This window comes from Pseudorca crassidens, chromosome 19, assembly GCF_039906515.1.
Source record: "Pseudorca crassidens isolate mPseCra1 chromosome 19, mPseCra1.hap1, whole genome shotgun sequence".
Classification (NCBI taxonomy): Eukaryota; Metazoa; Chordata; class Mammalia; order Artiodactyla; family Delphinidae; genus Pseudorca; species Pseudorca crassidens.
Genome location: NC_090314.1, coordinates 20567095 through 20577005, shown reverse-complemented (window position 1 = coordinate 20577005; position 9911 = coordinate 20567095). Strand labels below are relative to the sequence as shown.

The following is a 9911-nucleotide window of genomic DNA, read 5'->3' as shown; positions in this document are numbered from 1 at the left end:
AGGCTAATAAGACACAGCTTGCCATAGTGTGGGTAAAAAGGATGAGACAGTGCTGACACACAGCACCTCTCAGTCAGCACCAGTGCCCCTCCCGTTTCCCCCTGGATACTCAATACGTGGTGCTGGATAAATGAATACATTATTTCAGAGATGAATATACTTTGGCATCCTTCTTGGATACATTCACATTCCAAAAAGCCCATATATTGCAGTTTTTGTTTTTGTTTTTTTCCCCAAACCAACACCAAGGCACCAAATTTGCAGTTTACAGCAGGAGGCAGCCACCTTGTGGAGGTCTAAAGCGGTTTCCAACAGATGGAGAAGTACCTAGGGTCGTTTATTTTTAAAAGAGAATACAGAGAAACTAGCTCGGGAAACAATGCCACAAGACTGTTGTTTGACCTCTTCTCACCTTGACACAGGAGGCACACAGTTGGTGCCTAATAAATGCACACCAAAGCCTTGGCCTTCTGAGAGGCATGGGAGTTGCAAGACTGGTGGGGAACCACATGAAGTCCTGGAGCCAGAGTGTCCTCTAGTGGGGAAAAATAGCCAGAGCACCCCGAGACCCAACCGAGACATACAAAGCCCAGGGCGGGTGGTTCCCTGAAGGGCTCCAGATCGGCCCCAGGGTGCAGCCTCCAGGACTTCCAGGGCTGTCTTCATGACTGGGAGACACCAAAGAAATGGACAACACATTTTCCAGGAAATGCCTTTCTGACTGTATTACTCAGAGACAGACATTGCAGCCACACTTGTTCCTTAAAATGACTAGGCATTAGTCAGTGAATGGGATCTAGGCAATGATTCTAGGCTGCCAACATCACAAAAAGAAACCAGTCATTCGCTGCCTCTGAGGGAAGTACACAGCACCACCTGTGAAATATTCTTGCCATAGAACTGAACCTGAGTCTGACCCAGTCTCTAGATTTAACTGCCAATTTACAGGAAACAAATTGGTAGTTAACAAATTTACAGAGGAATATGTTGAAAACCACCACGGAGATGCAGTCAGAAAAATTCAGACTGTGGAAAACTCTACAGGACAAATGACCTCCTTTCTTCAGCAATAAATTGCAAGAAAGAGGGAAAGAGATGAATCTTTTCTTGGATCCCGATTTAAACAAAATGGGAAAAAAACCCACAAAAACTTTAGAAATAAGACTGGCCACACTGATAATTGTTGAAGGTGGCTGATGGGTACATGAGGGTTCATTACGCTGTTTGCTTTATTTCTGTTTTTATTTGAACATTTTCATAATTAATTGTAAGAAAAATCCCTACTAGAAAACGTTTCCACCGTGATTACCCTCAGGAGAGCCCGTAGAAGACTCCTTTAAAGCTTTATTCTCTCCCTCTATGAGGAAACAGGAGCCCACTGTTGGACAACTTCTGTAGGATGGGGTGTTAGGGATTGCTTTCCCCTGAAACATCAGAAACACGCTCAGAATCAGATGAGCTGCCGTGCTTTACAGCTGTACCATTTGAATGAGCTTCTGTTCTCTTATTTACTCCTGGATAATAGGGTGGGAAGAGGCCAAGAACCAGTGGACACATCTTCTAAGAGACCACTTCCACAATGCTCTGACATGTGGGCCGGGGGGACCGTTGCTCCCATGCTCTCTGCAATCTCCAAATTATCTGCACAACCCTCTCTCCTCAGTGATAACTCTTGACCCCTAACTTCCCCCCAAAAAGGCACTGGGCATCAGAGCATCAGCAAGTGTAGAGGTGGATTCAGCACCTCCTGCCTCCTTTCTAACCCTCACACTCTCCTCTGCCGCTGGCTTACATAAACACAGCTGTATCAGCAGCCCGCCAGTTGCCAACTCTCCTAGAAGATACTCGGCTTTTTTCCTATTCTGGCTAAAAATAAGTCGCAGGCTCTCCTGGGCATCTGCAGGTGGTGTGCTCACTCTGTCATGCTGGAGTTTTCTTAGGATGCTGTAACTCAGAAATGTGGTGTTGCTTGTACGAAGTGCATGTCAGAAGCTCTGCTCCTTCTTTTGGGAAATGGTCATACGCAAAATCAAAGCTGAAAGGAGCTTAAGGTCTGTCCCATAAGGCCTTTGCTAACTGGGTACTAATCTCAATCAAGGCATCTGACAGAGGGCATTTGTTCAAGTCCCAGTCCTGCTACTTAACTGGGTCTGTGACTGGTTACCCAAATTCCTTTAGCCACAGTTCTGTTATATATATATTTTTTCTGTTATATTTTTAATGGGGATGATGATACCATACCTCTTGGTTTTGAGAATCAAATGATATGTGAAAAGGACTTTGGAAACAGCTCTATAAAATGTGTTAATTTTCCCTCCTTTTTATTACACTCTCCCATCCACCCCCAGCAGGCTCTCTTTATGCATTCACTAAACAAGTATCTGAGTGTTTGCTATGTGCCAGGCACTGTGCTGGAGCTGAGAGTAAAGCAGTGAATAAAACAGACAAAAATTCTGCCCTCACAGAGCTTACAGTGTTGGGGAGACTAACAACTAACAAAATTAATTATAAAAAAAGTACAGTATGGGGGCTTCCCTGGTGGCACAGTGGTTGGGAGTCCGCCTGCCGATGTAGGGGACACAGGTTAGTGCCCCGGTCTGGGAGGATCCCACGTGCCACGGAACAGCTGGGCCCGTGAGCCATGGCCACTGAGCCTGCACGTCCGGAGCCTGTGCTCCGCAACGGGAAAGGCCACATCAGTGAGAGGCCCGCGTACCGCAAAAAAAAAAAAAAAGTACACTATATAAAATGGTGGTAAGAGCTATAGAGAAAAACAAAGCAAGAATTCAGGCTAGGAGAGCTACTATATGATCTAGCAATCCCACCCCTGGGCACATATCCAGAAAAGATGAAAACTCTAATTCAAAAAGATACATGCACCTCAATGTTCACAGCAGCACTATTTACAAGAACCAAGACATGGAAGTAACCTAAGTGCCCATCAACAGATGACTGGCTTAAGAAGATGGGGTGTGTGTGTGTGTGTGTGTGTGTGTGTGTGTGTGTGTGTATATGTGTGTGTGTATATATATATATATACACACACATATACATACACACACATACAATGGAATATTACTCAGCCATAAAAAGAATGACATATTGCCATTTGCAGCAATATGGATGGACCTAGAGAAGACTATTCAATAGGAGAAGAATAGTTTTTTCAACAAATGGTTCTGGGACAACTGAATATCCACATGCAAGAGACAGTAGTTGGCTCACTAGCTCACATAATATACAAAATTAGCTCAAAATGGACCAAAGGTCTAAATGTAACAGCTAAAACTCTTAGAAGAAAACATGGGTATAAATTTCGGTCACCTTGGGTTAGGCAACAGTTTCTTCAATATGTTACTGAAGGCACAAAAAACACAATAAATTGGACTTCTTTAAAATGAAAACTTATGTGTTTCAAAGGTCACTATCAGAAAATGAAAAGACAACTCACAGAATGAGAGAAAATAACAAACTTTTACAACCTGAAAATAAAAAGATAAATAACTCAATTTTTAAATAGGCAAAGAACTCAGAGACATTTCTCTGAAGAGGACATACTAATGACCAATAAGCACATGAAAAGATGCTCAATATCACTAGTAGTTAGAGAATGCAAATCAAAACCACAATGACATATCACTTCACACTTACCAGGACGGCTATAATAGAAAGATGGACAATAACAAGTGTAACGTCAGGAAAGGATGATGGGAATGTAAAAATATTGCAGCCACTTTGGAAAACGGTCTGGCAGTTACTCAACATGTTAAAAATGAGTTACCGTGGACTTCCCTCGTGGCGCGGTGGTCAAAAGTCCTCCTGCCGGTGCAGGGGACATGGGTTCGATCCCTGGTCCGGGAAGATCCCACATGCCGCGGAGCAACTAAGCCCTTGTGCCACAACTACTGAGCCTGCATGCCACAACTACTGAAGCCCATGCGCCTAGAGTCTGTGCTCCGCAACGAGAAGCCACCACGATGAGAAGCCTGTGTGCTGCAACGAAGAGTAGCCACTGCTCACTGCAACTAGAGAAAGCCCGCACACAGCAAAGAAGACCCAATGTAGCCAAAAATAAATAAAATTAAAAATAAATTTTAAAAAATTGTTCTGTGAATTCAGAACACCATGATAAAAAAAAAAAAGTTACCATATGATCTAGCAATTCCACGCTTAGGTATATACACAAGAAAACTGAAAACATATGTCCATCCAAAAACTTGCATACAAATGTTCATAGCAACATTATTCATAATAACCAAAAGGTGGAAACAACTCCAAAATCCATCAATTAATGAACGGATAAACGAAATGTAGTATATCCATGCAATGGAATATTTTTTGGCCATAAAAAGAAGTGATATACATGCAATAACATGGATGAATCTTGAAAAAAAAGGAGTGATATACATGCAATAACATGGATGAATCTTGAAAACATGCTAAGTGAAAGAAGCCAGACACAAAAGGCCACATACTGCATGATCCCATCTATGTGAAAGATCCAGAATAGGCAGATTCATAGACAGAAAGTAGATTAATGTTTGCCAGGGCCTGGAGGGGAAGTGACTGCTAATGTATATGGGGGACGGTCTAATATACATTAGACTGCTAATGTATATGCTAATGGATATGGGGGGCGGTGATGAAATGTTCTTGAATTAGATAGCGGTGATAGTTATACAACTTTGTGAATATATTAAACACCACTGAATCCTACACTTTAAACAGGTGAATATTATGGTGGGTGAATTATATCTCAAGTTTTTAAGTGACAGAATAGGAGAAGACATTGGAGAAGCTTTCAAGCAATGCTACTGTAAAGGGGAACAGAAGAATGGGGACAAGATAATTTTTTCAGAAGGCAGAAATAACAATATGTTTGTATAAGAACATCCAGGAGAGGGAATTCCCTGGCAGTCCAGTGGTTAGGACTCCATGCTCTTACTGCCAAGGACCCAGGTTCAGTTCCTGGTCAGGAAACTAAGATCCCGAGAGCCGCGGAGTGCAGCCAAAAAAAAAACATCCAGCAGAAAGGAAAAAAAAAGTTGATGATGCAGGGGGTAGAGAGAGAGAGAATTGCTGGAAGGTGCAGATGAGAGGGGATGGAATCTAATGCTGAAGTAATGGGGCTGCCTTGTGGACAGTTTATCTGTAGTAACAGAAGAGAAAGGACAACAGATACATACAAATGCAGGTACAGGTATATATGGTGTGGGAGCTTGAGGAAGTTCTCTTCCAAGTGCCTTCTTTCAGAGAGCTCAGTCTATTTTCCTTGAACTTCTTGCTTATAGCCTTCTGTCTCAACACATGCCTTCAAAGAAAGCAAACTAGCTTCAAAGAAAATTAGCAAGCAAGCAAGCAAACCAATCCCCAGAAATCATCTACCCCAGTAGCTGTTTAAAATTCATTCCACCCAAACTGGTCATTCTTTTACTCTGAATTCTTGCAATGATGTTATTTATTTCTGTTATTTTAATCTATTTTTAAATTAAATTTTATTTTATTGAAGAGTAATAGTTGCACAAATAAAATTCAAAAGGTACAGAAGCAAGTCTCTCTCCTACCTCGAGGCTAGTTTATTGCACATCCTCTAAGAGATAATCTATGTATATGAGACCATATGTGTGTATATTTGCATATGTATCCCTCATTGCTTTTTTAAACTACAAATGGTATCCAAACTTACTGTTCTGCATCTTGCTGTTTTCACTGAATATATCTTGGAGATTGCCTCATATCAGTACATATAGCACTGCCTCCTTCTTTTGCATAACTACTATGATGTGATGGTTTTAAATTATGTTCACAAGTCTTTGATAGTCCTACCTTCAAGAAGTAGAGCTTGATTCCCTTCCCCTTAAGTGTGGGCTGGATTAGTGACTCACTTCTGATAGATAGAATATGGCAGAAGCAATGTATGTCCTCTGAGACTAGGTCATGAAAGAAAATGCAGCTTCTCCTTGTTCTCTAGCTCTTCACTCACTTGCGCTGTGGTGAAGCGAGCTGCCAAGTCACTCAAGTAACCTTACAGGAAGAGGCCCATGTGGTGAGGAAATGAGGCCTCCTGCCAACAGCCCCCTGCCAACAGCGAGCCGTCTTGGAAAGGGATCCTCAAGCCCTAGTCAAGCCTTCAGATGACGGTGACTAATTACAGACTCTGAACCAGAACCACCCAACTAAACTGCTCCTAAGTTTCTGACCCATCAAAACAGGGAGACAACAAATATACGTGTTTAAAACAAATGTGTCCTGTCTCTTGCATCATCCTATTTCAATCTGAAAATCCCTTGTCAACCATAAAGCCTGCCGTGAATATAAAGCGTAACCCTCTCTCGTCCCACTGCCTCTCGCTGCGTCTCCAACGACAATCAGCACATACATCTGAATTTGCTCAAACCACACTGCTCTGCGGTATAACAGTGCGGCGTGTGGGGCTTTGAACCATGTCTGTGCTGGCCCCTCTCATGTGTTCTCAGGTGATGATTTCCCCCAAGAAGTCGGTATTTTCATCAGTGCTTCCACCAGCAGCTCTCTGGGTCAGTGTGAGAGCCATATAATTTTAAGTTTTTGAAATGGTTCTACTTTGTTCAGAAAGTGAAGTTAGCTAAGAAACAAGTCTGACTTTCTGGGCTTTCCGGTCTCTACCCCTGACCTGGGCAGGCCTCCCTGCAGTGTAGAGAGGAACTGTCAACTGTTCTCTGAAGATGAAGAAGGAAAAAAAAGAATCTAGTCTTTTCCCTGGAGTGGGAAAGCAGCTAATAGCATTCAGATATTTTGAGATGAAACTGTTACCATGGGAATGTTTCCATATCTCTCCCTTAACAATGATGGGTAGAAACAATGAACAGTACAGCCCTCAGAATTCTAGAAATAAAGGAAACAAGGGAAGGAAGATGAAGCTGGAAGAACAGGTTCCAAAGAAAGGACTGATGAGTTCAGTCAAAACTCTGCTCTGGGTGCATTCGAGGAGAATGGGGGGAGTTCATAGGTCAGCATCTTTTCCTCAAGGGTCAGGGTTCCCATACAGGCTAGAGGTGGGTGATCTGGAGGTGGGTGGGGGTGACTGTTCAGTATTGCTGGTAGGGGGGCTAAGCTGCTCTTTCCTTCTGGGGCTTTATGTGGGAGGCAGGGAGTGGGGGAGGAAAACGAGACCCACCAATTCCTGACACTTCTGGCCACCTTTCCGTTTCTGTCCTGGCAAGAGGTCAAAGCGCTTTGAGGATCCCTCCAGGGGATCCCTTCAGGGTCCTCCAGACTGGACCCTGAAGGCAGAAGCCTGCTGGTGCACAGACATTCTCATCTTGCAATCCAGAATTTCCTATGCTGTACTGCCCTGTACAAGGGCTCAGGAGTTATTTCTTAATCAGGAAGGGACCGCTACCTTGCCGTCCATCCCAAACTACCCACTGCTTAAGCACATGTAGGGGTCCCAACTAGCTCACAGCCAGCTGAGCTCCCGTTCCTCCAGGACCTTGAGAAGTCAAAGGACAGATGAGTTACTGATGAGCACAACGGGTTATCTTCTGTAACAGGCATTTTACCCTTGTCTGCTATAACCCCATACCCGCTTCTCAGGATTCGTTGCCTTTTTTGTTGTTTCTGTTTTTTTGAGAAGAGGCACCCTAACAGAGCCATCCTACTGACAAGATGAATGGGAATCCAACCTGCTAGTGGGGAATTTAAGAACTCATATCGATGAGTGGGTAAAGATACATGCAGATTGGGTGCCCCCTTAATGTAAGCACCTTTTAAATATCACACAAAGAGGAAAGAAACGGATACCACCCCACCACGCACCCCTGCACACGTGAACTGACCTAAGGTGAGGTGGGATGACAATGAACTGTCTGCTCACCTAAATGCTTATCTGTCAACTCCCCCAGGCCTAGGTTTGCTTAGAGTATCGGAATCTATATTTTCCATTTTTGTTGTTGTTGTTTGTTTGTTTGTCTTTGGCCACGCCGCACCTCACCTCACGGCTTGAGGGATCTTAGTTTCCCCACCCAGGGATTGAACCTGGGCCCTCAGCAGTGAAAGTGCGGAGTCCTAACCACTGGACCACCAGGGAATTCCCTCCATTTTGTTCTTGAGATCTTTAGTTAAAATACAACATAAGCAGCACTTGAACTGTTGCTTGGAGGTAGCAGGTAGAAGTTAATCCTTACCAGAATGCAGCATAAAGACCAGAAACCATATTGGGCTGGGTGAACAACCAGAGGACACTGTCTTCCTTCTCTAAACGAGCACCCAGTGAAGCAACACATACAGCTGTCCCTGTTTCTCACACCTTCCAGAACCACACGTTTTCTGTTGCAGAATTTGTTTCACAAAGTGAAAATCAGCTGAAAATTTTGGTTTAGCATAAATATAAGCCGAGCAGAGAGAGTGCAGCAGGGAGCTCTAAAGACAGGTGGCTCCACTGGCACAAAGAAGCCAGCCGGGAGACACCCTAAAGCAGGCTTCCTTGCCCGACTCCCAGAATCCTTGGCTTTGGGAGCTCCATAGTCCTGGCCACATGAGGAGGGCTCTCCCTGGCAGGTGACATGCCTCTCAATTCTTTCCCACTGACTGCTGGGCAGGCAGAGCTTCTTCATTTGGGCTTTGAAGGTCATTTCTGATAAACAGTAACTCTCACTTCCAAAACATGAATCCTAAAATGTGGCAGAATCCTGACTACAATGTAAGATGCTACATCTGCACCTGGCTTATAACCTGGTACACGTTTCAGCTGCCACTGACACCTAACAGGTGACCAAAGCTTTCCTGTTGCTTGAGATGAACACCTATTTTGTTTCAAGTGCATTATTATTATTATTATTTTTGCGGTATGCGAGCCTCTCACTATTGTGGCCTCTCCCATTGCGGGGCACAGGCTCCGGATGTGCAGGCTCAGTGGCCATGGCTCACAGGCCCAGCCGCTCCGCGGCATGTGGGATCTTCCCGGACCGGGGCACGAACCCGTGTCCCCTGCATCGGCAGGCGGACTCTCAACCACTGTGCCACCAGGGAAGCCCAAGTGCATTATTTTTAAAATATATTTATTTATTTATATAGTTTTTATTTTGGCTGCTCTGGGTCTTAGTTTCAGCATGTGGGATTTTCGTTGCGGCATGTGGGAGCTTTAGCTGTGGCATGCAGGCTCTTAGTTGCAGCATGCAGATTTCTTAGTTGAAGCAGGCAGACTCTTAGTTGCGGCATGCATGCAGGATCTAGTTCCCCGACTAGGGATCGAACCCGGGCCCCCTGCATTGGGAGCATAGAGTCTTACCCACTGGACCCCCCAGGGGTAAGTCCCTCAAGTGCATTATTATACAGTATATTTTTCAAACTCAGCAGCTACCTTGACATTTTTTAATAGAAATGTGTGTCCAAAATGTTTTTTACATACCACACTGAAGGAAATTCCTTCAAAGAGGTGATTGCTGATCTCCAGCCCCAGAAGCAGGAGGTACACAGGAACTTGAACTCCTTCAGCCTGAGTGAAACTAACTAAATACTTTTTATATATGAATTGTTCAAGGTCCAAATGGAACATGACCTCCTCCATAAAGCTTTTTGGGAGCTCCTCAACTTCAGAAAATTCCCACTTTGCTTGAATCCCCACTGCACTTGACTTTATCTCTTACAGTTCTTATTATTTTTCTACTTGTAGTAGACACTTATTTACATATTACTTCTTAGAAGATAAAAATCGATCTCACTATAGCTATCTTATCTTTAGTTCTTACAACACCCAGCCCAGCCTTTATTCACTCATGCTTCTGAATGAATGAATGACCAAGCAGTATGGAATCCCTTGTGATAAAACTAAGTGCAGGGACTTCCCTGGTGGTCCAGTGGTAAAGAATCCACCTTCCAAATGCAGAAGACACAGGTTCAATCCCTGTTCAGGGAACTAAGATCCCACATGC

General features: G+C 43.9%; 1 non-coding gene across 1 annotated transcript; it reads right to left on the bottom strand.

Annotated features, from left to right (window-relative positions):
- Window positions 1-7995: 7995 nt before the first annotated feature.
- TRNAE-UUC (transfer RNA glutamic acid (anticodon UUC)) lies at window positions 7996-8068 on the bottom strand. The gene has a single exon. It is a non-coding gene; the product is annotated as a tRNA-Glu (tRNA).
- Between the last annotated feature and the right edge of the window lie 1843 nt (window positions 8069-9911).